Source organism: Ixodes scapularis, unplaced genomic scaffold (genome assembly GCF_016920785.2).
Source record: "Ixodes scapularis isolate PalLabHiFi unplaced genomic scaffold, ASM1692078v2 PGA_scaffold4__175_contigs__length_147842914, whole genome shotgun sequence".
Lineage (NCBI taxonomy): Eukaryota > Metazoa > Arthropoda > Arachnida > Ixodida > Ixodidae > Ixodes > Ixodes scapularis.
Window position 1 is genome coordinate 40814729 of NW_024609879.1, and position 27490 is coordinate 40842218.

Here is a 27490-nt window from a genome sequence, read left to right on the forward strand (position 1 = left end):
AGCGACAATGTAAATCGACGATGACCAAAGAACCATGCTCGAAAAAGATGTGCGATGTTAATTTCTGCTTGACTGACCTAAAAACAAAAAAAAAAGGTTATGGCTGAAGCGAGACTGGTCCCAATGCAATGGTAAGCACTTAGAGCGCCTTTCTGAAGGGCATGGAAGCAATATAACGATCGACGAGACGAGCGACGGTGACAAGCTACGAGTGCCGGCGACGAGCGATGAAGATTTCTCACTGTCGGTGCTTGCGTAGCTCGGTTTTTGGGTTTCTAGAAAACGTAGCTCATCGCCTTGGTCGCTTCCACCAATCGCTTTCATGAGGTGTGTCTCGTCGCGCGGATGACTGAGCGACAGCGGGTCCTCGTCGCAGTCGCTTGTCTCGTGGCTCGCCAAATTGCTAAGATGAAGTATACTGCCCTACATTCTTCTGCACCGGTGCAGGAGGTGGACGTAAATTGAACGAAGCGAGCATTTTCTTGACCAGCTCATACTGGCGATTGTTTTCACCCTGTCGATTACATTGATTCCAAACGGGGGCTGCTGGTTCATGATATAAACCAACTATTTCTGTGTTTAACTAAAACACGTCACCGGCCTAAAACATGTTCCGGTGCCGTCATGGAGGCGGGATGCTTACGGGTTCTCGCTCTTCAGTTTATGCAGGCCCTAGCCGTCTCTTGCGGCGCTGAGTTCACGCCCTTTTGGACTGACGAGTCATGGTACGACTAAAGATGCCCGGCGATTTCAACTTGTCAGCCAAGTCATTCTTCGATGGATTTGATGCTGCTACACCCGGACTCGGCGTTCTTCAAACATCACGTCAAGCAACAGCGATCGACATCATGTGACTACGAACTATTTAAGAGCTTGCTCTACCAGCAACGGATGGGTTCCGGTGCCGTCATGGAGGCGGGATGCTCATAGAGTAATATAGTAAACGTAAAGAGAGGACACAGGAGCCGATTCGCGGCCCAGATAGTGCGTTTCATACCCTCCGCTACGTGGCGCTTTTCTACAATTTGGTTAAAATAAATTAAAACTCTTTCTGTGAAAAGTATTTATATTTTAAATGACAATGCTTCAATATTGTTTAAAGTACTTAAAACGACTAAATAGTTTAAATCAAATACGTCACAAAACCCACGTGATGAATGGCGCCTGCCATGGCCTGCCTGCCTGCACGCCGTCACCTCTGCATCATTCTGCATGGCCTCTGCTCGTCCCTGCGTCGTTCTTCTGTGCCGTGCATGCCTTCCATCTGTGCTTTCTGCTGCATCATGTTCGGTCGACTTTCCATCAATCAAGGTGACGCATGACCGCCCGCGTGCTCGCATGCTCGGCGTGAATTCGTGGAGCTGATCGGTTCGAGCTTCTCGCGCTGTTGTTTCTGCCGGGCTGTCTGGCTGCACTTGAACGTATGTGCATGTTGATTTTCGATGAGATTGTTTTAAAAAATAATTTAACTTACGACCCTGCACACAACTAACTTGACCGGAAACGGAATCAGATTATACTTAATACCGCCCGCTAGGAGCGCTCCCTGTTACTGGTCTATCTGGGCCGCTGGGGCCTATGCCAGTGTCCGCTCTTTACCTTGTGTATATTACCCTATGGGATGCTTACGGGTTCTCGCTCTTCAGGTTGGTACACCTTACTTTCACGACACTGTCGTGCGTTACGCACAACCTTGTGACGCGGCACCGGGACCCAACTTTCTGTTCCTTTTGAAGTGTTCCTTTGAATGCGTTGTTGAAGTGCTCTCTTTGAGATGTCGGGTTGTTTTATCCCTGATCAAAAAACGCTTAATGCTGTCTGGCGACGTGGAAGAAAACCCGCCCCGCTTACAGCGGAACAGCAACAGGAGCTCCTTGATGCACTCCGTGTTATACCGATGATACAGCTGGGCAGACGAAGGTACTTGCGGAATTGAAGGAAATCAAAGAAAATCAGCTGGTCGCAGAAGGGAAGCTTGCTGCACTTACAGCTCGTATTGGCGGGATTGAAAAAGAGCTACTGTCTGTAAAGGAAATGGACGGAGAGATACGACGTTTTAAGGAACAAAATGAAACCGTGACTGCGCAACTTAGTTCACTCATGATGCGACAGGATGATCTAGAAAATAGATCCCGAAGAAATAATCTGATTTTCTATGGGCTTCCAGATTCCGTCAACGAGACGTGGGATGAGTCCGAACGAAGTGTTATATCGCTATGTAGCGATAGTCTCGGGATTCAAGTCGGTCCTTCGTCAATCGAACGCGCTCACAGAATTGGTCGTTTTTCTACTGCCAAAAATAGGCCAATCCTTGCTCAGTTCTGTTCATTCAAAGATAAGCAGAACATTCTTTCTAACGCGCACAAACTGAAAGGCAGGTGCTTGTCTCTTAGCGAAGACTTTTCGTTACGTGTAAGATCGGAAAGGAAGAAACTTCTTGACTTTGCTAAGGAACATAATGAAAAATTGAAACTACGCTTTAATAGGCTTATCATGGGGACAAAGACGTTTACCTATGATGCAACAACGAATCGTGTCGTCGAAAATATTCAATAGCAATCAAACACCCTGGTCAAATACCGCAAAAGTAAGCCACAAGAACTTGATTTTATTGTTGTAAGCTGTCGCAGTATCAAGAATAAATCGGATGAGCTCGCCGACCTTATTACTGTTGCTAATCCTGACATAGTTATAGGTACCGAGTCGTGGTTGGACGGCACTGTTTTCGACGCGGAGGTATTTCCCTCCAATTACAATGTCCATCGGAGGGATCCCAACGCTCATGGAGGTGGCCTTTTTGTACTTGTCATCCGTCATATCAAAAGTATTGCGTTAAATTTCAATGACCCCTCCTGTGAAGCTGTCTGGTGCAGAATAGAACTGGCAAATGCAAAACAGCTAGCCGTTGGTTCCTTTTACAGGTCTCCTGGGGGCAGTGATACAAAGCCACTCGAGGCGTTATCCAATGCTTTGTCAGTGCTGACCTCTGATTACGTCGTCGTAGGTGGTGATTTTAATCTTCCCGAGATTGACTGGCAAGATAAACTTCCTGTTACACGGTGCAAATCTAACCTTTACACGACTTTAGAATCCCTAATTATCGAAAACAGTCTTTATCAGTTCGTGAATTCTCCTACAAGATTTGGCGGGACAAGAGCATCTACTTTAGATCTTGTGTTTAGCAACCACCCTACGCTTGTACGTTCTGTTACAACAATTAAGGGGATTAGTGATCACGAGGTAGTCGTTGGTAGCATTCGCTGTGAACCACTTGACATTAAGAAACCGCCCTCGAGGAAAGTATTCTTTTATGATAGAGGGAATTTTGAAGGCCTCTCGAATAACCTATCTTCTATCCTCCCAGAGTTTGAAGAATGCTCCTTACATATGAATATTAACAGTCTGTGGAATCTTTTCAAGAGCGAGCTTACTGATTTGGTTGATCGTCATGTACAGTCAAAAATTATCACCGGAAAACGTAAAGTTGATAAACCTTGGGTAAATAAAGAGCTGCGCTCACTTATCAATAAGAAACGTCGGCTGTATCAACGTTACCGCAAAACACAGCATGGTGACGTACTCGATCGGCTCGAGAGGATAGGCTCTTATTTAAAGATACAAATGAAAGAAGCAAAATCGGAATGTTTTATTTCCCTTAAAGAAAATTTGGTGAGCAATACAAAAGAAGTGTGGAAGAATGTAAAATCTAATAGAAAAGACGAAGTTGGTATTCCCGCGGTCTCTGACGGACAGGGCACTGTCTCTGACGATCTCGAAAAGGTGACATGTTTCAACGCGTGTTTTCATTCGGTCTTTTCACAACCATTTAACGGGGCTATGCCAGCCGTGGCGGAGTATATCTCTGAGGTTATGCCCGACATTGTTATATGAGAAAACGGTGTTTTTTCTTTACTTCAGGGTCTGAATCCGGGGGCTGCGCCCGGTCCAGACGGTATTTCTAACCATGTTCTGAAGAATTGTGCCCGAGCATTGACCCCCTTTTTGGTTATACTGTTTAATAAGTCCTTAGAAGCCCGTGAACTCCCTTGTGCATGGAAGACTGCCAATGTTGTTCCAATACACAAATCCTGTGCTAAAGACAGTGTCATGAACTATAGGCCTATTTCACTCACCAGTGTAAGCTGTAAAACCTTGGAACATATTATTTATTCTAACATTATGAAGCATCTTGAAGCTAACAAATTTTTCACACCTCACCAACATGGTTTTGGTCTGGCCTTTCTTGTGTCACCCAGTTGAGCGAGTTCACCCACTACATTTTGGCTTCTTACGACAAAGGTTTACAGGTTGATTCTGTATTTTTGGATTTTCAGAAAGCGTTTGATGCAGTTTCTCATGTTCTTCTTTTACATAAATTGTCGTTTCTGAGGTTACCTACGTATGTTCTTGAGTGGCTAGGGAATTACTTATCAGACAGAAAACAGTGTGTCATTATTAACGCTGTAACGTCATCTTACGTCAACGTAACTTCAGGGGTCCCACAAGGTTCGGTCCTGGGGCCATTGCTCTTTCTCGTTTATATTGACGATATCACAAACAGAATAACGTCTAGTATAAAGCTTTATGCAGACGACTCTGTCATTTATCGTAGTGTCCAAAATGCATCAGATGTTGCGGCCCTCCAGTATGACTTGGATCTTGTCTTAGCGTGGTGTGACAAGTGGAAAATGAGTTTGAACAAAAAAAAGTGTTGCTTTATTAGTTTTACCAGAAAGCGTAAGCCTCATTTATCGAACTATCATCTGGGTCAGCACTTCCTTCATCGCGTTAGTAATTTCAAGTACTTAGGTATATACTTTTCATCTGATCTGACCTGGAATAAGCACATAGACTACGTGACTAATAAAGGAAGCGGTGTTCTAAACTTTATTAAACGCAATTTCAAAACTGCGCCAGTGTCCCTCAAGGAGGCACTCTATACAACAAATGTGCGACCAATTTTGGAATACGCATGCGCAATATGGGACCCTCATTTTCAAAATCTAATTTATAAACTGGAACGGATCCAGAACCGTGCAGCTTGTTTTGTAACCAGTAACTATGATTTTCGTTCGAGCATCACTAACTTAAAAAGCTTACTTAATTGGAGTCTCCTTTGCCAACGAAGAAAATTTTTACGGTTAAAGCTATTTTACGCTATTTATAATGACCAAACCGGAATCGATGAAAGTATGTATATGCAGGCTCCAAATTACGTATCAAGAAGAACGAATCACCAGATGAAAGTTCGAGAAATTAACTGCCGAACGGATGTTTTTGCCCACTCTTTTTTCCCCTATACTATTTCCGAGTGGAACCGTCTGGACAGCTCAATTGTCCATTCTCCTGAAAACATGTTCTCCTCAGTTTTACAAAACTTTTGTTTCCAATAGGTACCTGGAACTTCTATGTTATTTTAGGCTTTTTTGTTATTTCACTTGTTTGTTATGTATTTTCTTTCATGTAACCCCCCTACAATAATGCCCCCTGGGCGATGTAGGTATGTGCATAAATAAATAAATAAATGTAAGAACTTGAGATTGGGCGAGTTGGTTGTTCATGTTTGTCGACGTTTAGCGCACTCGAAAAATGTCACTCAAGCATTCACACACTCAAAGAACACTATGGGTGGGTAGTGTTCTTTGGGTGTGTGGGGGAGTGCTTGAGTGACAGTTTTTCGAGTGCGCTAAACGTCGACAAAAGACCTAAAACATTCTGCTATCCTAGATTTTACGCTACAGGGATATCTCGCTTCGGATAAATTTGCTAATTTCTAATTTTAGCCCCTTGCCCTTGCCAGATACAACACCTCGCCAAGCAGTATTTCGGATCTCCTTCCAAGACCTGAAGCGAGCCGTCATTCAATCCAGGAGTTGGCGGTGTCTCATGGACATGCTGCTGGTGCTTCTTACTGGATGGTGCTACCGAGGGACAAGTGATCATGCTTGAGAAAGGCAAGTATTGCAAGTATGGCCACCGTAAGTACACATATTGTTTTTACATTTCCTCGAGTCCACTTCTTTTAAGAAATGCACTGTTCGCATGCGCGCATCTCTTAATGATTTTAAAGTCGCCGTGTTTTATTCCGGAGTGCTCTAACTCGTCAGCACTAGTTTCTCTAGACCATGCAAACGTTATGCAGCACTAAATCACATGCTCTCGCAACAGTGCTGAGATGAAGCACTATGGAAGTGCGTCATCTCAGCAGTGTGGCCCCTTTGCGAGCCTATCTTTTTTTATTGCTTGATAGGAATATTACTTTACTTCGTTAAACGTCGTTGGCTGTACGTTCTGAGATGTCGTCTTCAATACAAACAGTGGTTTTCCTCTGAAGCAGGCAGCATGGACGCGTGCCGCACCACAATAGAGTCAATTTGCAGGTTGTACCGCAGTCTGAAGGAGGATTCGAACAATCAGGGGAAATCACGATGCAGTGTTCCACCCCGGGCGTGGACAGGATTTGCTCATTCTGAATAAATTTGGCTAGAAATCAGGGATTTGTGCCGAATGTACCCGCATGGTTGAAAGGGCCAAAGAAACCTTGTGTGAGCTTTGATTTCTAGCCTCTCAGTCCTGAACCCATTCACGGACCACATGCGCAGATGTTCCGATAGGCGGGAGCACTTATTTGGAAAATGGTGGATGGTAATACGCATAAACGTTTGTTATCTTTATCAGAATTTCGTATTATATTCAAAGGTAGACCGCATATTCGCAATACTTCTTTTACTTAAAAATATGCCCCACTAAAAATATATAGTGTATCCTACGACAAAAAGAGAATGGCTGGGCGTCCTCCAGCACGCGCTTGTACTTTTCATCCCGCTTCGGAAGAATGTGCTCACCCGAGGTTCATGAGACGCTGAAACTGAGACTTCTCCCTGCCTTTCTCATTCTGTCAGTGAGCGTGTACTTCTATACTCTAACTCGGCTTAACGTGGATAGCGCTGAGAATAGGCTTGACAAGTGCCCTTAGTGCATATGCATTTGTACAGCTGAGGCACTTTCTAAATCAAGCACCTTGTGTCTTGCCTTCCAACACACGCCATTTTGGGGTGCAAAGGGAATTCTAAGATATATTGTTTTTTTGTATTATCCTATTACAGATCGACTCCGTCGAAAATGAGGAGTCGACCCAGCCCGTTAAAACTATAATGCCTGCCAGATAATTGTTTGGCATTTAGGTAATACATCAGTATTCAGTTAGGTATCCAAGTCCTTAGTGGTTGAACGCAGTCTCTCTCTAAGTCAGTAATTTTTAACGTTCATAAAACTGCATATGATATAATGGTAATATCGAAGTCTTGTGCTCAGCACAAACAATCGCTCGGCACAAGCTGGTCGTGTGGTTACAGGCAGCAAATATCCCGGTTGGAACGTCTGAGTACATACCTCGCAATGTAGCTGAATAGTAGGTCAGCGCCCCACTCACAAACGTCTATACTTTGTATTCCTTTAAAGGGGCCCTGCAAGGACTTTTTTACTGTTCTTTTCTAAAAGTACTCTTTAAAAAATCACGTAACAAAGCTTGACTTCCAGGTGACTAGAAAAATGCTGCAGTCGTCCCAATTCACGAACAAACGTTACAAACTACCGCCCACTATCACTAACGTGTGTTGCGTGTAAAATCCTAGAACATATTTTGTAAACAAGTGCTGTAGAGCACATGCATAGGCATTGTTTATTTAATCTCCGTCAGCATGATTTCAGGAGGGGACTATCCTGTGTAACACAACATAATTTACCCATGACCGGGCCTATGCTTTAGATAGGCGTCTCTCAATAGATTGTGTATTTTTAGATTTCACGAAAGCTTTTGATACAATACCGCACTCCTTACTAATTGGAAAACCGAATAGCTAAAGTATTAATCCGCAAGTGGTCTCCTGGGTCGCCAAGTATCTGAGGCAACGAATTCAGTTTGTCGTTATAAGTGGTTCACAGTCGTATACTGTGCAAGTCACATCTGGTGTACCGCAGGGATCGGTCCTGGGGCCACTTATGTTTTTGTTGTACATTAATGAAATCAGCAAAGGAGTAGTGTCGCATATGAGATTTTTCGCAGATGACTGCGTTTCATATGGGGCCGTCGCTTGTGTTTGTGTTGAGGATGCTAATATCATACAGCGGGATCTTAACTAAATTAAACAGTGGTGTTTCAAATGGCGTTTGCAGTTAAATTTGGGGAAAACTGTTTTCATGTCATTCACAAGGAAAATAACCCGTACGCTGCTTCTTAAGCCATATATAACAATATTTTTTTTTCAAGAGTGTTAGAATATAAAAATCTGGGGGTAAATTACACGACAGACTTTAGATCGAATACCCACGTTGATTACGTAGTGGCTAAGGCTGGTAAAACACTAAGGTTTCTCCGTCGTAATGCAAACAACTTCAATAAAGACACTCGGGAATCGCTCTATACAACATACGTCAGGTCAGTTATGGAATACACCTGTATCGCCTGGAACCCACCTACAGCCCGTTACAAAAGAAAACTAGAAAGACTACAGAACTTAGCCGTTGGGTCCGTTTACGGGAACTACAGTAGAGATTTCAGCGCGACACGCACAAAACGTATCTTAAAATGGGAGTCACTCGAAACTCGCAGAAGAAGACTTCGTTTGAATTGTTTCATAGCATTCACCATTCGACAGTTGGCGTACAAAGAGACATGTATATAATTCGGACCCATTATCAATCGGAGCGTGTTGACCATAGTTCAAAGGTGTGAGAAATTTCGTTCAAAATGGAGGTATTTAGGATGTCCTTTTTTCCAAGAACTATCTGTGAGTGCAGTTAATTGTCTCTGTCTGTTCTTGGTGTACTGTCAAATGATGACTTCTTTGCTAGATTAAATCTAGCTTGAGTTGTTTATATTACCTCGCATTCAATTGTGTGTTTGTAAGCTGCCGTGGAGCAGAGGTCTGACTGATATATTATGTTTGTTTTTTTTGTATGCATATTCTCCCACTGGAATGCCTCATTTGGCGCGGTGGGTATTGCATATATAAATAAATAAATAAAACATGCAAATAGCACACAGGAAATGGAAGAGAATCCACAGAGCAGGAATGCCGAGTAAACGGCGCAGTGTAAGAGATGTCCAACCAGTGGTAGCTTAAACTTCACACAGGTGACCAAAGGAGGCGCGACCGCGCCCAACCAGTCAGTACACGTTACCATTCAAGACTAACACACAAGCGTGAAGATGTCGGCAGAACGCACCCGTAAAGGAAAATCTGAAGCCGAAGTCTGGCCCCACACGGAGACACGCGAGAGGTTGTCTTCGCTGGAGACAGCAATGTCGCACGCATTGGGACAACTTTACATGATGAGGTCTGTGATCCCAAGATGCTTGAGATTTTATTGAGCAGAAAAGCTACGGTCGAGGTTATTCATAAACTCATCGACACATTTGAGGAACAGGCGCGAAAGGTTCCACGCACGTATATATTGCATATAGGCGTCAACAGCATCCTCCAAGGTGAAAATCCCGATTCAATCGTAAATCGCCTACAAACGAGGTGGTCAAAACGAAAGTCGGCACTAGCTATCTGCAGCGACCCAGATATTGGCAGCAGAGGAAAATGGTTACAGGCCGCAACCATGCTGCTGAACGCCAATTGCAAGCGACTGTTCAAGGAGATCAGAACAAAGTTCATTGACCTCTCCCATAGCATAACAAAAAAAGCTATCGAAAAAAGTGAACTTCTCTACCAGAAATAAAGAGTAAAGGTCATGTCTGAGATCGTGGGGCCAGTAGCGAGACGTTTTTTAGGCAGCCGAAAAAGAGATATCAAAACAAGGGACGCACAGATGGGCCCCACCGTATAATACAGACGGTAAGGGGCGTTTAAAGCCAAGCGGAACACAAACAGGCACACAAACTTCGCGTTGTTCAAGCACAGAAGGTCCCCTGCCACTCCCCCCCCCCCCCCCCACACACACACACAAGATCTATACTATGCTGCTGAAGAAATAGACCCGCATCGAACGACTCACTACCTGTGCAACCTAGTGTCTCCCAACGACTACCAAAGAGTCCAAGCCCCAACTGTGGACCTCACTCACGATCTATAACGGTCTCCCATCGCTATGAAACAAATCGGCAACACACATATACACACGGTCGGGGTGCAAGAATATGGCCCGGGTATGGCAGTGTCATCTACCATGCCCCTGTCTCAGGGAATGCTTGTAAGTCTTGCGGCACCGTTGCACTCACCACTCCTGCTGCGCCCACTCTATTTTTACAACACGACGCCACAAAGGGTCAGGCAGCAGCGTATGAATCTGGAGCGGGGTCGGTGAACTAGATGTGCTCCAGCCAGACAGCGCCGCAGCACGTTCGGTCAGCAATATCCAGCGCAAGTGTGGAGGTAGAAGAAGTAAAATGCAGTGCCGACGGCAGGCAACGGCGACAGCTGGACTCTTAAATCAAGAAGGAGCGCGTAGAGAGCAGAAGTGGCAAGAACTCCTCAGGAGATGGATGCTTAACGATAGCAAAATTTGTCTGGTACACTGCTGAAATGCTGAGTGATAAATTTTCAAAAAGGATTTAAGTAAGGCTAGGACTACAAAATTGATTGTGTTTCCATTACACCATCATTAAAAATACACAGGCTAGCAGTTTATAAAACAAAATCGAAACATGTCAGACAGAAACATGAATTTGTTGTTTTATGTTAAAAGCCCAGCATTTCCGTAGATCCAATGGTCACAAACACAACACTTGAAACTCGTTTTTTTTTTGGATCCGTTGTATTGAGAAGCCAAGTCAAACAAATGAAAACACAAAGCTGAAAGTATGTTACATAAATATGTATCTGTAAGATTGGTGCTTTCATATCTAGATCATCTCACAGGTAGTATTTACTGGCGGCAATAGATGAGCTCGCAGCTGCTGAGCACAAAAACTGACGGCAAGCTTCCACAACACTTGCGACATGCACGTTGCCAACATGAAGACTGTTTTTTAGCACAATCAATAAGAATTCACCCTGTGCTTGCACATTTTGAGCAGTAAGCTCGAATATGGTGCCCAATGAGTACCATCTATTTAGCGGCGACTAGCATACAGTCACGAAATTTGGTTTTACCTCGAGCATATCTGATCCTAGTAAGTTAGCAGAATCGGAAAGCAACACAGGGACAAGCAACCAGAAAATTGGCGGGGCCTGCACCAACACTGCACACTGGCTCCACTTGAAGCTAGGTACTTTCACAACTAATTGCAGTTACAGCCAAAATAAGGCTTGTCCTGCACACCGTAGACTTGCTTTACTCGCCCCCAGCTACTTTCACAACCAATAGCCCCGACAGTTACGATTGCGATGGGACTTGACGGGCACACTTCAAACTGGCTCTACCCGAGCCCAGTTACTTTTACAATCGCTGCAACACCTACGATCGGGCTTGACGTGCACACTGTAGACTTGCTCTACTCAAGCATAGCTACTTTCAAAATTAATAGCCACAACGACCGAGACCCAAGGGATCGAGCTTGATCCAGATGCACACAAAAATATTTACTGAAATAGAAATAGGAGTGTTCTCAAACCATGTAAAGGTGTCACTTGACAAACATCCTTGCGGATGGTCCACAGAGTCAGTAAAACACCAGTCAATGTGCAGACAGCAAATCATGCGGCGGGCCCAGAAGGTATTTCCTTCAGCTATAGGTCGATGTGGCACCGTGGTCATTTTCCTTAAGATGCCGAAGTCCTGGGGAACGAAAGGCTACCAGCCTACGGACTGACTGCTGGACGAGGATGAGGCGCCCCTGGAGCCTGAGGAAGCGGCTGCTCTTGATAGCCGATTCAGGCGACGGACCCAATCGCAGTTGTCGTCCGCGGACCGTCCACCATGTGACCGTCAAATCACGCATTCCTGTGATCCGCGCCTCGTCTGTGGACGCGTGGACAGATAAAGTCAAGCGCCTTTTTACTTGCCGATTTTAGGCAAGAGAATGAATTGAAAAGTGTCTAGTGTGGTGGTTGTAGTGTTATCTTGCTTTTTTTATTTTGGGAAGATTAAAACAATAATGGCGCATCGTAGTATTTTATGCGTTCGCTGGTTCATTTTGTCGTGTAATTCTTGGCTCCGGGCGTGAAAGAAATGGCAGAAACTTTGTAAGGCTGCCGCGACGCAGGTTTCAAAACTTCTGCGTGTGCCTCTCAAGAAGCATACGTTAATAATTGTCTAGCACGCCGCGATAATTCTTGCAAGTCCAGTTAGCCTTTCACCGAGCAAGACCTTTCTTGTGGCGCTAGTGTGTCTGCGTTGTGCACGAGTGCGGAGTGTGTGAAGGCATCTCCAAATGCCCCTCCGCGAGCCGAGGACTTCGACGCTTCGACACCGAAGCCTTCTTCAGCCGAACCTTGCCTGTGCCATTGTCATGCCCTAAGTTAGTAAAGCTAATGGCGCTTTGCGTGCAGCCTATCGTGGTGCTCTGTTTCTATCTAAACGTAACAGCGGCGTTAGGTTCTTTATCGCGGTAGCGAGCATCGTTTTTCTTGGGCAACGGCCACGGTCCGGTTTGTGGATTTCGTGCTACTGTGGAGTGGCGAACAGGTTTGATTCGTCTTCGTTTGCGTCTGCTCGTCGTCTCCCTCGTGTGGATGCGCTTGGGAGACGGACGAGCCGCGTACATGTCGTCAGGTGATCAATCCAATCACGGGTCAGTCCATTGTGTGAATCGGCCATAAAGGACCGGGACCCCTCGTCCACATCCACGACCAGTCTGGAGGCCCAGCACACCGCCTGCAGGATCCGCGGCCGGCACGCGGTCTGCCGACAGCAGTATTATAAAGACCTGCTCACGCAAAGGGCAAAAAACATGCAACTCAAGCGGCAATACGTCCTTGATTGGCCAAATACAGCCCTTGAGGAGCTCAGAACATTACAGGCATTGCGTAAAGCAACAAGAAAGACGCAGAATGCGGCCATTCTTGTAGGGAGTAGCGCAGAAGCTTCTGCCCTGCTTCGGCAGGCTGCTCCACAAAAAGGCCCTGAAAGGAGTGGGGGGATTGTAATTATAATAAACATTTTTTTTTTTTCTGGTTAGTCCTGTTTAATGTCTCCACTCCCCATTTTGTTCCTAGCATAAGCAAACCTCACACTGCATTATTTCGTTTGGCAGCATGCAAAATCAAAGAAATTATGGCTTCATAAATATGATGCAAGAAATTTACAAACTCGGCCAATTAAGATCGGACGTGCTTACCTCAGAAAAACATGCCAAGGCCTTACTTCAAGAAAACTGTTTACCTTTCGCACAACCTTACTTGTCGCATAGGCGTTTTTCGACGTCACCGCCGGCGTGGCACGCAGTCAGCGTCAGTGCTTTTGGTGTTCCTGTCGTTTATACCTGTAGTCTCGTGTTTTAGGTCAAGTTCAATCTAAACCGGCTCGTTTGCGCCCTTACACACACTTCATCAATGCTTTTCTTTGGACTCCTTACAACGCTCTCCATCCTTGCTGCCCTCTATCAAAGTTGTCTGAGGCACTTTGAACCAAAACTCCCGCATATTTTTTTCGTTTTTCATTGCAAAATATGACGAATGCCTCCAACATTTCCTCACCTCAAAGCTGAGTGGGAGTGAAATTAAATGGAAGTACAAAATGCAGGGGCAAAATAGCAGTGTAGCGGCGTGAAGGCCCATACACACGTTTACGTTTCAGTGCTTTTGGCTGCATTCCATCGAGAAGTAGCCACGAGTCGCCAGGTTTTCTGCGGTTTATATAAAACAAAGGAACTTATTTGCTTATGACAAGGCATACGATGTATATATTTTCTTGTTACCTACAGTCGCAACGCAGTCTAGCGCAATGTTTCGTATCGGTTTTCTATAAGATACTGCGAATTATGAATGTTCTTCCGCTCAACAAGCGATACTGCAGAAAAGCTAAGTTTGGTAAGCAACGTTGTGATTCAGCTTGCACATATATGCCTGTACAGGTGCATTTAAACGCTGCTGTTCTTCCTGGTTGGAAATAGAGGTGTAGAAAACCAGTGAATGCTATTGCAAGTATGTACATTAGGTGTTAGATGCACAAATATGACTTGACAGCAGCGACGGCACAGAGCTACCACGCTCACACCGGTCATCTTTGCAGATCGGCGATGCTGTTTTTGACATTCTACTTCTGGTCTCGTCGGCATCTGCTCCGGAGAGATTACGAGGCCAAGGTTCGGCCGTCTGCATGACTACGCTGTTCTTCGAGCGAGCCTGCCAATTGACGGTGCTACAATGCTTCAGCCGCTGCGCTCTGCAAAAGAAGAACGCTTCTGATCTTCCAGACACTTGGCAGCAGCGACGGCGCAGAGCTACCACGCTCGCACCGGTCATCTTTGCAGCTGTTCTTGAATTTGTTTGTTCATTACTATTAGTGAGGATTACCGTCGCTGCTGCCCCAGCGCTTACTGTTTTGCGTTTATCTGTCTTATTTTTCGTTTTCTTTTTCGTTTGACACATTGCTCCATGTATAAGGACATGCCAAAATTGCTAAAAGACCTCAAGGAGGAACTTCGGCAAGAATGAAGGGCTTTCAGGGAGTCACTGGAACGAGACTCAAGAAGCGATATTCGTGAAATGCGGACCGATATCAAGAAAGTTAAAGATAGCATGAACTTCATTAACCTTGAATTCGAAAACGTTAAGGTAAAGTTTAAATGCGTTATGGAAACTAACGCCGAGCTTCGAAAGAAGAACGTAAGCTTGTCAAAGGATTGCGACGGAATGGAAAGGCCTGTAGAGGGCCTACAAGAAACGGCTCACCGCGTCTGAACAATACTCGCGCAACGTCAACTTAGAGATCAAGGGGGTCGAGAAATGCGACCATGAAGTGCTTCCAGAATTGATGGAAAAGATTGCGAATGTTATCGGTGAACCGATAGCTCAAGCTGATATTGCTGCTTGCCATCGTGTGCCGACACGGGATGCAGGAATAAGTCACATTCTTGTGCAGTTTGTGAACCGAGGAAAGCGTGAGGCTGTTCTTGATAAGGCAAAAAAGAAGCGTCTCTCAAATCGGGATCATTGTCTTGACACGAGTGCGCCCATTTTTGTCAATGAACATCTCCGCCCAACATTGAAGCGTGTTCTTGGTAAAGTGATTGAAAAAGAAAAAAAACAAGAAAGCGCCAATGTAACTGGAGTTATGCCTGGGTGCAAAACGGCAGAATTTTCACTCGTCGAACGGTAAATCAACCCCTTGTTCAATTGTGAGTAAGGAAGACGTTAAAAAGTTTCGCTAAGTTATTTTTGTAGCTTTTATGATTTTTTTTTTCTTTCAATGGAATGCTTATATCTTGTTTTGCCCCAAAACCTCAATCAGTGTTTGTCTTTTAAAGAGTGGGCTCACGTCTTTCACTTTGATGCTCGTTCGGCAACGAATAAACAAGATTATATAATATGCCTTCTAGATCAGTTTTGGTTTTATTTTGATCTAATAATGCTTAAAGAAACGTAGTATCAGCAGGACGCTGATATGCTTATCATACAGGGCTACAAACATTTATTTTTAAACCGCAAAGAACGACGTGGTGGTGGTGTTGCTATTCACGTGAAAAGTTCTAATAAATGTGAGTTGATGGAAACCTTTTCTGAAGTTGCATGTGATTATGAAGTATTAAGTCTAAAATGTGGAAACAATATTGTTACTGTTTTGTATCGTCCACTTTCGGCAGATTTTTGAAATTGTATTTCTTTTCTTGAAACGTCCTTAGATTACGTTTCTCTAAATAACTACTGCTCGGTCCTAGGGGGGGGGGGGGGGGGATTTAATAAATATATTAGAGGATTCAATTCAAGCAAGAGCGCTCACTAATACGCTAAACTCCAGGGGCTTTCAAAACGTCATTACAACAGCGACAAGGGTCACATTATCTACATCGAATGCAGTTGATCTTTTTATTACCAATACTTCTACCAAATTCAAAGCCGCTGGAACCATTAGCAGTGATATCCGCGATCATTGTCCATTTTTTTCCTTCTATAATCACGCAACACAGAAAGAGAGTTCGAAGGCTACCACCACCTTTCGGAAAATGTTAGTCGATTGTCGTCTTGAATTTAGGGACGCGGACTTAAACTGTGATTGGACCCCTATTGACTCTATGATAGATGCGGATCAATCTTATAACGAATCCTTACTCATTTTCAAAGACCTTTATGACGTGCATTTTCCGGTCAAAACGGTAACTGTAAATAGGAAGATAGGGACCCTATTAGAAAAACGTACAAGAAACAAACCTGCTGCTTGTACAGTTCTGGTATGACACCAACGTAATTTCTTGTTATTATGTATGCAGCTAGTTTCCTTTGGCGTTCTGCATAACTGGAGATACCGGCAACGCTATGGCTCCGGGTCTGTCTATACTGGCAGCCAGTTTGCTTACCGATATGATTCGGTGCGGCTGGTATGATTTTGCGTCCGATGACGTAGGCGACCGCCATCTTTCCAACAAACGCTTATACCGCAGGACCACCGGTATAACCAAATCATACATGCAGAAAGACGACCGCAATCTTCCAACAAAAACGTACATCATTCACCACCGGTATCGTTGCATACACCATACATGTCGAAAAAGAACATAAGCCGCGTTTACATCAATGCGACTTGGTCGCGTTGAATCCAGTTGCCGCATTCAATATGCGGCCATGTAAACGGCATAATGCGCATAGCATTTTGGAACGGGGAGGATTATCGCAAGCCGCTCGCTGCGGGAGCGTGTGAACAGCTCCGAACATGGCGGCGGCCAACCTCGTCGGCGGCGCGGAGAGCGGTCCCGCAATTTTTTTTCCCGAGAACAAACACAAGCTTTTATTGCGATCATAAGTAAGCGGAATATAGCGGAACTGCTCGGTGAGGGCGGCCCCGTCCAAACCTTTGCGAAGTACGACTTGCGCGTCCGAAGGGGTGAAAAAAGGCTTCAGTGCAAGCACGAATGACACCGAGAGCTCCGAGCACTGTAGAGCACTGCATGGTAGCGCAGAACGAGCAGCTCCTACCTCGGTGCCGTTCCTGGCTGCGCAAGAGCCTCTCGGACTCGGCGTCCGGTTGGTCCGGTCGCGATCGGCGAGGTCTGGCGCGGCGAAACACGGAGGCTTCCTCAAAGCGTGCACACACACGTCGCCTCTCGTTCAGAGTGAACCGGCGGCCCGGCCTGGAGTACTAAACGCCTTAGTTTTGATGCTTCTTCCGTCTCCCAACTTCTTCCACAGCACCGAAGACAGCGGGCACGATCTTTACGTTCACTGAATGCGTCGAAAGGCCTCCACGTGCGATGCATCGGAAAACGTGGTGCGGCTGGTGCCGGAACGGAACTGCATAACTTCGATCTTTGAGTCAACGTGCACGGCAACAAACCGATCTTGACACCAAGCCGCGGATACCGCATCGCCGGTCGACAGCGGCAAACGGCCTGTTGCTCGTATCGTGGGCCGTGACTCGCACTCGGACAACTCGGCGGCTTTTCGTGGCCCCTCGCGTCGTCGCAACCAGCCGCAAAGCCACCAGCCCGCAACCGTAGCGACCGTAGCCGGCGTTGGAGAAAAGCGAAACCGAAACGTAAAGCTTCCGCCCAGTGGCTTCCGCTGCCGCGGCTTTTCTAACTTTGCGGCTTCCACTTCCGGTCGTCGCGGAGATGGCGAACAATGGCGAAGATAGAGCGGTGTGGTTCGTTGGCTCGTTTACGGTTACGGGACAGATGTTTTGTGGTCCGTTTCTACTGCGTCTCTGGTTCTAAACTCGACGGCGCCTCTCATAGTTCAACCAGGTGTGGTCGGCCTGGGTCGTCTCGCCTCGTCCGATCGCCGGACCGCGGGCGACTTCCGAATTCTTTAGGCCTGGGATCCGAAGGCGTCTGTCTCCGTGAAACGGTAAGCGAATCTCGTCCCGTTTTCGTTCTACTTTTAAATTACGTTAGGGGCGCTACAATATAAGCATGCGTGCCAAGTGTTCGTGACAATTTTGAACTAGAATAATTGTGCTTCATTGCGGTTTGTCATTTACCGAAAATGTAAATCGAGCAATGAACGAGGAGCCATGCTTAAAAACGGTGTTTACGATGTTAACTCCTACCTGGGCCGCTAAAAAAAAAAAAAAAAAAAAGTCAAGACTGGTTACGGTTTGATGTGAGGCTGGTCCCAATGCAATGGTAAGCACTTAGAACGCCTTTCTGAACGGCGTGTAAGCAGTATAGCGATCAGCGAGACGAGCGACGGCGAGAAGCTATAAGTGCCGGCGCCGAGCGACGAAGATTTCTCACTCTCGCTGCTTGCGCCGCTCGGTTCTTGGGCTTCTAGAAAACGTCGCTCATCGCCTTGGTCGCTCGCATCAATCGCTTTCATAATGTGTGTCTCGTCCCGCGGGTGGCTACCGCGTTTATTCGAATATAAGTCGAGCTTTCTTTTTTTTTTTTTCGGGAATTGTGATTAACGAATTTTGACCTACTTTCGCGACCAAATTTTCCGACCCTACCGGAGGCATGGAGCTATCGAGTCACCGAGCCGGCGTTGCCGCAGAGCCGCGCCGCTTCTTGTTTCAAAAAAGCTTTTGGTGCACGAAAACAATTCAAATGACCCGCGCGCGCGGTGGTCGGTGCCGCTATCGCGCGCATCTCGGGCGTCGGGTTTCGCCATCACGCCTCTAGCCACTAGCGTTCCCTTTGCTGGGCAACGGGGATGGAGAGGAACGCGATCCGCCATGCATTTCGCCCTCCATCCTCGCAAACGCGCAAAAAAAAAAAAAAAAAAAAAAAAAAAACGGAGGTTATCTTTGTTTGTTGTTTGAGGCGGCTCGGCCAACGCTCGGCTCACGTTTTGCTCATGGCGACACGGCGGCTTTGCTTGCGTCTTTGTAGTTTGTCTTTCGTCGCTTTGCGCCTCCTTTCCTTTCTTCTTGTCATTTTACAACGGTGTCGGTGAAGTATTGTTGCGAATTTGCGAGGATGTCTACCAAGCTGACGAAGCTTCGAACGACGATGACATGTCCAGAAGTTCTGACGGTGATAAAGTTTTTGGCATCGCCCCGTGCTTTAGCTGAGAGTGATGTAAATAAAGGTTTGTTTCTTTTGCCCAAAATTTCAACTGTTCGTAATAATAAAAAAAGAAAGGTCGACCTATATTTGAATTATTTTTTTTTATTCTCGGTGGGTCCAACAAATAGGGTTCGACCTATTTTCGAGTAAATACGGTAACTTGAATTTTTATTTTGGGTTACGTCGGACGTAAATCGAATGCTTGACAGTTACGTTGGGCGTAACTTTAATTTTTATTTCGGGTTCCGTCAGACGTAACTTTCGACACTGCGTTACACTTAAGCAAAATAGGGGCTGCTGGTTCATCATATAAACCAATCATTTGTGTTTAATTAAAGCGCATCACTGGCCTAAAAAAAATACTGCCATCCTATAGGAATGTAGCGCTTCAGATAAATGTGTTAATTTTTACTTTTGGTCCCTGCCCCACCAGATACAACATCTGACCTAAAGCAGTGTTCCGGATCTCCTTCCAAGACCTCAGGCGGGTCGTCATTCAATCCAGGAGTCGGCGGCGTCTCATGGGCGTGTTGCTGGTGCTTCTTGCTGGATGGTGCTACCGAGGGAAAAGTGGTCGTGCTTGGGAAAGGCAAGTATGGCGGCCGTAAGTATAGATATTGTTTTTACCTTTGCTCGAATCCACCTTTAAGAAATGCACAGTTCGCATGTGTGCATCTCTCAATGCTTCTACAGTCGGCTGTTAATATTTGGAGAGCTCCAACTCTGTCAGCGCTAGTTTCTCTAGATCATGCAAATGGGATGCAACACTAAACCACATATGCTCTCGCAACAAACAGTGCTCTGCTGAAGCACTGTGGAACCTACTCTGGCTTTATAATGCACCACAAAATATTTGACGCCAAGTATAGCTACTTTTTGACTCCGTTTTACAAAAGCTCTGCCGAAATAAACTTGCCACCTTATAGGTAGTGCAAAAGAACCTCGCGTGCCTAACCTGGAGAAGGGCATTTTTTTCATAGGTCAATTTTTTCTTAAACCAATACCTTCACCCTCCTTGAAATGTTAGCATCATGTGACACTCAGAAGAACAGTAAACCCCTTAATGTTGGCGAACCTTTAATTTTCGCGGCCATTAATTTTGCGGAATTCAGTGGCTGCGATTATGTCCTCTGTGACCGATTCGAGAGGAAATAGGGGCACCAAGCTAAGGGGTTTTTTCTGTACATCGGAGGAGAGAGGAAGTCACTTTTGTTTGTATGCAAGAGTAAAACCAACAACAACAATCATGGTGTCGACACTTTGTGAGCCTATCTGTGTCTATTGAATGATATCAATTTTGGTTTAGTTCGTTAAACATTGTTGCCTGTACACTGTGGGATGTCGTCTTCAAGACGAGCAGTGGTTTTCCTCTGAAGCAGGCAGCATGGACGCGTGACGCAGCACAACATAGTTAATTTGCAGGTGGTACCGCAGTTTGAAGGATGGTTCGCACAATATGGGGGAATCGCAATTCAATGTTCTACCTCGGGCGTAGACAAGATTTGCTCATTTTAAATCATTTTGTCTACAAATAGGGAACTTGCGACGAATGTACCCGCATGGTTGGAAGGGCCAGTCAATCCTTGTGAGCGCTTCGTTTTCTAGCCTCTCAGTCCTGAACCTACTCACGCACCACATCTGTAGATGTTCCGATAGGTGGGAGCACTTATTTGGAAAATGGTGAATGGCAACTGTTGTTATCTTTAAGGTGGATTGCATATTTGCAATACTTTTCTTCACTTAAAAATATGTCTTACTTAAAATATGTGGTATAGCCGATGACAAAAAGAGAATGGCTGGGCGTCCTCCAGCACGTGCTTGTGCTATTCACCCCGCTTTGGACAGATGTGCTCGCTCCAGGGTCATCAGGCGCTGAAACGTCATCGAAGGTAGCAGACGGGCTGGAGGTGGAACAACGGAGACTTCTCCCTGCCTTTCTGATGGTGTCAGTGAGCGTGTACTTCTATACTCTAACTTAGCTTAACCTGCACAGAGCTGAGTAGAATAGGCTTGTCAAGAACCCTTATTGCATATGCATTTGTACAGCTGAGGCACTTTCTAAATCAAGAACATTGTGTACCTTACCTTCAAAAACACATCATTTTGGGGGTGCAAAAAGAATTCTGAGGCATATTTTTGTTTGTATTGTCCTATTACGCATCGACTCCTTCAACTTAATGCGGAGTCGACCCAGCCTCTTAAAAAATTTAATGCTTGCCAGGTAATTGTTTTGCATTTAGTTGATATATCAGTATTCAGTTAGCTATCCCAAGTCATTAGTCGTTGAGGTGGAGTCTCTCTGTAAGTCAGTCATGTTTAACATTCATAGAAATGCTTGTCAAATAGTGGCACTGTCGAGGACATGCATTCAACTCGAACAATCGCTGGGCACAAGCTCGTCGTGTTGTTACAGGCAGCAAACATCCCGGTTGGAACGTCCTATTTCGCAATGTAGCTGCAGACTAGGTGAGGGCCCCACTCAAAAACGTCTATTCATTGCGTCTCTTTAAGCTGGACCACTTTTGACACTACAAGTCATTGTAGCTAAAACAGCATGACACATGATTATAAGCTGGACGTACCATGGCGTCCAACTAGAAGGTCACATGGCTTGCTTTGTGCACTGAATTTGCAAGGATGGCTTGAAGCTTCTGTCTTGGTTAACTTTAAGCTGAGATAGTTTAAAATAATGCTTTCAGTTTTTAGTGTTGTCCGGCATGGTTAACAAGTTGTTGATATAGAAGTGCATTGAAAAGTCTGTGCATTCATGACTGTATCACCTTATGAATGCATACTAGCTATTAAACTCTTCGTTTTTCAGAGAAATGAAATGCACTTTGCTTCCAATTGCACCCGTTTCTGTAACTTCATGGTATGAACCACCTTATGGCTGCAAGCTCTGACCGATCTTGTTCCGTGGTCTGCGCAGGCCCATTGCAGGGTGTCGCTCCGAGAGCCTCACCAGAGTTTCCTGCCCGTGGTCGTTCTAAATTTTTTTTGTTGTAGGTATGCATCCTTTCTGTCTTTCCCTTAATTGTACTCAAACGTCTTCTTTTCATTGTTGCCGATTTGCCTCAAAATTGGTTAAGCACACAAATGGACGCTGTACAACTGTATTGTACATATTTTGTTCAAGGTAACTTTTCTTTGTTAAAGTTACAGATTTTTTTTATGAAAGTTAGTCTTTTTTGTTTTTATTTACAAATTTATGTGAGTTTTCATGGGCAACAATAAAACGTTATGCCAGTAGCAAGGACAAGTTCACTCCTCTAATTTGTTCTCAACTGATTGCAAGAAAGTTCGTTAATGTCGTGAAACCTCCTTGCAGCGCTTGCTTTGCAGCATAAAAAAAATTATACATAGGACATACTTTGTTTTTTAAACTGCTTGCTCATTCTGCAGGTCTGCCTGCCATAGATGTCGTGCTACTGGAGAGCAGGCGAATTCGATTGCTGGTTTTGCCATTGCTTTTTTTCTTTTAGCCGTTGTCTTAATAGTTCTTCTAAATTTAGAGATTTTCCTAAAAAGCAAGCCGGGAGGAATATCTAGTTTAGTTAGGTAGCTGAAAATAATGATTTAGTACCGCTTTGTCAGTAAAATAGGTACTGTGTGCCGCTGTTATTGTGAAGCCGAGATCCACGCTTTTTTGCCATTTTGCTCAGAGTAGTACCCATTCTTATTCGTTACCCTCTTGGTGTGCCACTAAACACATTCTATCCAGACACCTGCCCTCTGCTGGTACACTCTACCCTCATGTTCAGCGAGTGTATGAACTGGAGTTGTATCCCTAGTCGACTCTCGCTGAGCACGAGGGTAGGAAAATCTTTCCATTGCAGCAGAGCCATATATGGGGAGAGTCTGGCAGTCTATGATTTCGCTGCCGTAACGTCTCCCTTCCGAGTGAGCTGATCAGCCCGCGGCACAGAGCAAGAGGCCTGAGCGCATGCGCGTGAACTCTAGGCTGCTCCCAGCTGAGCGGGGAGGGCCGCCATTTTCATTCATTTGCCCGGCATGATATCGATATTCAAATTTCGGTTCTTTCCTTTTATTTGGCAGGCTCTGGCAATAAAATGATATAGTGTTATTCCTCGGTGGCTTAAAAACCTAAAGAAGTTCCTCCATGTTTGAGCGCACTTTTATTCAGGCAAAAAAAAAAAATAAGCCCGTAGCAGACGACGCATAGCTTCAACAGTGCTCCGTGCCGACAGCTTTGCGTCAAAATGGCGGTCATCTCTTTGCCTCTTTGCTGCCTTCTCTATCCCTCCTTCGGCGTTCTCCTCCCTTTCCTCCTCTCTGGCGCCTTCGTCGCCACACCCACTGGCTAAACTCTCCCACTATACGTCTCTGCATTGCAGTAGTAGTTTTATTTATAGTCTTTACAGTTGTATGTGAATATCTGACAGAAGTCTCTCAGGTTGGGGCAAAAGAGGGTTAAATGAATGCATTTAACCATTCGCCTTAATTCGGTGCCCATCATTTTGACGCCTACGTGGCCTTGTCCTGGGGGGTGACTATGACTAAAATAAGAGGATCTATGTGCTGATCACGAAAGAATATGCTAGCCATTCTAATGTAGCTCTGCCAAGTACTTGATTGTGATTTGTTTTTATTTTCAGCTACTTGGGTGCCTCAAGATCTGGAGATCCTAGTGGCCACAAGCTTGGACTCAATCTTTTTCTGTGGTCTGGCCAGGACCATGGGGGAGGTAATCCCAGCAACAAGAGCATCGCAGTATCTGCCTGCCTGTGACTTTCGATCAGCATCACAACAGGGGAGTCCTCGTGCCACCAGGTGTTAGGTATGCCACTTGAAATAAGCATTCTTCTTACCTATTAATAGAACAGTAAAATCACTACTAAGCCTAAAATAAAAAAAAAAAACATATTCAAATCTTGGGTCGGATGGAGTTCCAATTACAAAAAGGAGTCTGCAGACATGATTAACATGTCAACTTAAAGCCCCCGGATGTAGGTTCGACGGTGTCGCAGAAATAACTTCCCGCAGATCGCTTTACTCGTGCTATACCCAAACAAATTCTTAAAATAATCATTGTGTTTCGTTCGTGTCATCAATCTTATGTACCTACCACACCCAGCAGTCGGGACATGTAAAATATAAAAAAACAGGAACTTGCACATTGTCAGCTCTGCAAAGATTTATATAGCAAACAGAGCATAGCACGTTCAGCTTAAGAAAAAAATTCAGTGCATGCCTATATTTATGGTTCACATATGTGTAATTGCTCTTCATAATGAAGTGAAAATTGCTTAAGTTGTGGCCCACTACAGGCTTTCTATTAGTGTAAAAAAGTGCGTTAGAAAACATGATTGCGCTTGGAAAACGGGGACATAGGTAGGACAGACACAACAAAGCGCTAAATTTCAACTTATTTAATTCAAGAACCTCAGCGTAGTAACACACTGTGTCACTGCACCACATCTCAACCAATCCGTGGCCCTGCCACGGACCGCAAGTACGCCAACTCCTTATACGCCAAGTCTATTGACGCCACACTGACACAACTTGTGCCTGAACTATTTATAGTGTCAGCCTCCATAATCTTGCTAACGGTCCTATCTTTGTGCCTCTCAAGAACAGTAGACGAAGCATAATGGTTTTCACCCGCAGTCATGAAAGTGACACGACAGATCATGACTGCGAGTGCAAACCATTATTTGCTTCGTCTACTGTTCTTGCTAGGCACAAAGATATGTCTGTTAGAGAGATTATGGAGGCTGACGCTATAAATAGTTCCGGCACGTGTTGTGCCAGTGTGGCGTCAATTGACTTGGCGGATAAGGAGTTGGCGTAGTTGCGGTCCGTGGCAGGGCCACGGATTGGTTGAGATGTGGTGCGGTGACGCAGTGTGTTTCTACGCTAAGGTTCTTGAATTAAATCAGTTGAAAGCTAGCACTCTGTGGTGTCTGTCCTTCCTATGTCTCCGTCTTCAAAGCGCAATCATGTTTTCTAACGTACCATACCAACTTGCCCAACAATCAGCACTTGTTCAAAAGTGCTATTGTGTTTTAAGCAGCTCGCACCAAATATTTTCTTGAAATACATAGGTTCATGTAAATTATTATGTAGATGTTGGCGGACAGTCATGGTGAGGCCAAGTGTTAATGCCAAGTGGTCCATTTATTCAGAGTTAATTGAGTTTGTAAATATTGTAGGTCGCAAATTAAATTTTTATGGTACGCAATGGGCACAATCATCCGTAATGACTAGCTCTACCTAGGGGAACTTAATACGTTTAATACGGCAAGATGGTTTCGAAAAACGAAGTATTTAGTTTATTCAACTTGTGGGTCGCTCTACTATACTGCTGCCCAATCGGTCCCTGCCAGGTCCGCCCTCCCAAGAAGTCACACGAGCAAGGATTGATTCAAATCGTTTTACTGTTCGGCGTCATGGTTCTGGGCCTGGCAGTCGCTGTCGTTGTCCTGACCGTGCCTGGCGGAATCCTCGTGCACTCTGTCACGCGCACCGGGCCGCCGGCCACCGCTCCTGCCCCCTCGCGCGCCGTCGTCCTCCTCGGCTTTCCACACTTCCCCCCCCCCTCAAAGCCCGGTCTTCGGGGGGGCGCCGGGTGCTCACTGGTTTTGGCCGAGGAGTTGTTCTACCTCGGCCATGATGGTGTCGTCGGAAGTCGAGGGGGACGGAGGAGGCTGGTACACGACACTGGCCCGATGACTTGGCCCACAGGATGTGGTGGCGGCCGGTGTTGTGGGGGCCGTCGTGGTGGCGGGTTCGATGGCGGCGGCTGTTGCAGCTGGTGCGGCGGCACGGTTTTCGGGAGGCCGGGCTGGCCTGACGGAGGCCAAGGCAGCGGGAGCCAGGAGGTCCGGGCGGCTTGCCCTCAGGGTCTGGACCGCTGTCGCCACGTTGTCCGGGAGGGGCTGTGCCTCCAGCAGGTCAGAATGGAGTCGACCTGCTTCGTGGGTTTCCAGATGTATTATCGGGACCCCGCGCAGCCAGCAGGTGTCAGGCGCTCCCAAGACCCGTGGCGCCGCCGGCTGCGTGTGGCCACGGAACGGGAGTGGGACTTGGTGGTCGGGCTGGCCAGGCGTTGGTCTGGGTTGATGCTTCCAACGCCGGCGGGAAACGAAGTGGACCGCCCCTCCTTCCTCCCACGCCGTCCACGTGGCCACGGTGTGGCAGGGGGGCCTACTCCAGGCAGGTCCCCCGGTCGTAGACGGACCCGCTCCGTGGTGCGGGGGCTCCGTCGCGGACGGCCCTGCCTGGTGCCGCGATGTTGCTGCGGACGGCCCTGCCCCGTGCCGCGCAGGCCTGCCGGCTGCCGGGCTCGCGGTACCTGCGGAGCCCGGGCGGCGCTGGCCCGCTCCGCCGTTCGGCCATCCCCGGTGTTGACGCCTCCCTGGGCGGCCGCCCCGAGGGTTTGGTCGACCGGACCACTGGGGTCCAGCCGCCCCGGGGCCTGGCCCGTCCGGTGGGCCTCCTGGGTATGGCCCCCTGGGGCGGTTTCTCCAAGGAGGCATCCTGTGTAGAAAGAACTCTGTCAGACACCGGAAAATCATCACTTTCTGTGGCCGAATGTGGCGGCGGCGGTAGTTTTCATTCACTATGTTCCCCATCGCGACGGTAATACCCGTTCAAGTCCGCGATGTGAACTGGACCCGACTCCTCATTTGTATCACACCGAGTGAGTTTATAAGTAAGCCGTGACATTCGCGTCTTTACCTCATAGGGCCCTTCCCATCTATGAGCAAGCGATGCGGCGAAACCGCTAGCTGCGTTACTCAGAGGGTGGGTTCTTCTCAGGACCAAGTCACCAACCTTGAATTCCAAGTGCCTATGGCTCCTGTCATACTGCGCCGCTTGCTCGATCCTTGCGGCATCAAGATTCTCTCTAGCATCGTGCAGCGCCCCAGACAAGCGGTTCGTTAGCTGTTCTGCATACCTAGAGAGCGGACGTCCTGGTGTTCCTTGGTTGCTCCGTAACTCGTTCTCCAGCGGAGACGGGATCTCTTTACCCAGGTTCAGAAACGCTGGCGTGAAACCAGTCGATCTGTTCACAGTATTCCGGATGGCGAAACCCATCTCAGCGATGTGCTCATCCCAATCTCGGTGTCTCTCCGTTAGCGCGATCAACATGCTTTTGATATTCCGATTCACACGCTCAGTGATATCGGCTTGGGGACGGTACGGTGTTGTCCTCTTGTGCTTTATGTTCAGCGCAAAGCAGGAGTCCACGAACACTTTACTAGTAAAATAACTAGCGTTATCACTAATGAGACACCTGGGTGTGCCGAAGCGTAGGAAAGTATCCAGTAACTTTTCCCAGATCCGCTCTGAAACCAGCTTCCTCAGTGGGTACAGCTCTGCCCACTTTGAGAAATGATCGGTAATAACCAAGAGGTACTGGTTTCCCCGCGGACTTCTCGGCAGTGGGCCGATGATGTCGCAAGCGACGATCTC

General features: G+C 46.3%; 1 pseudogene; it reads right to left on the bottom strand.

Annotated features, from left to right (window-relative positions):
* Positions 1–26460, bottom strand: part of LOC115312317 — a 38890-nt pseudogene extending 12430 nt beyond the window's left edge.
* Between the last annotated feature and the right edge of the window lie 1030 nt (positions 26461–27490).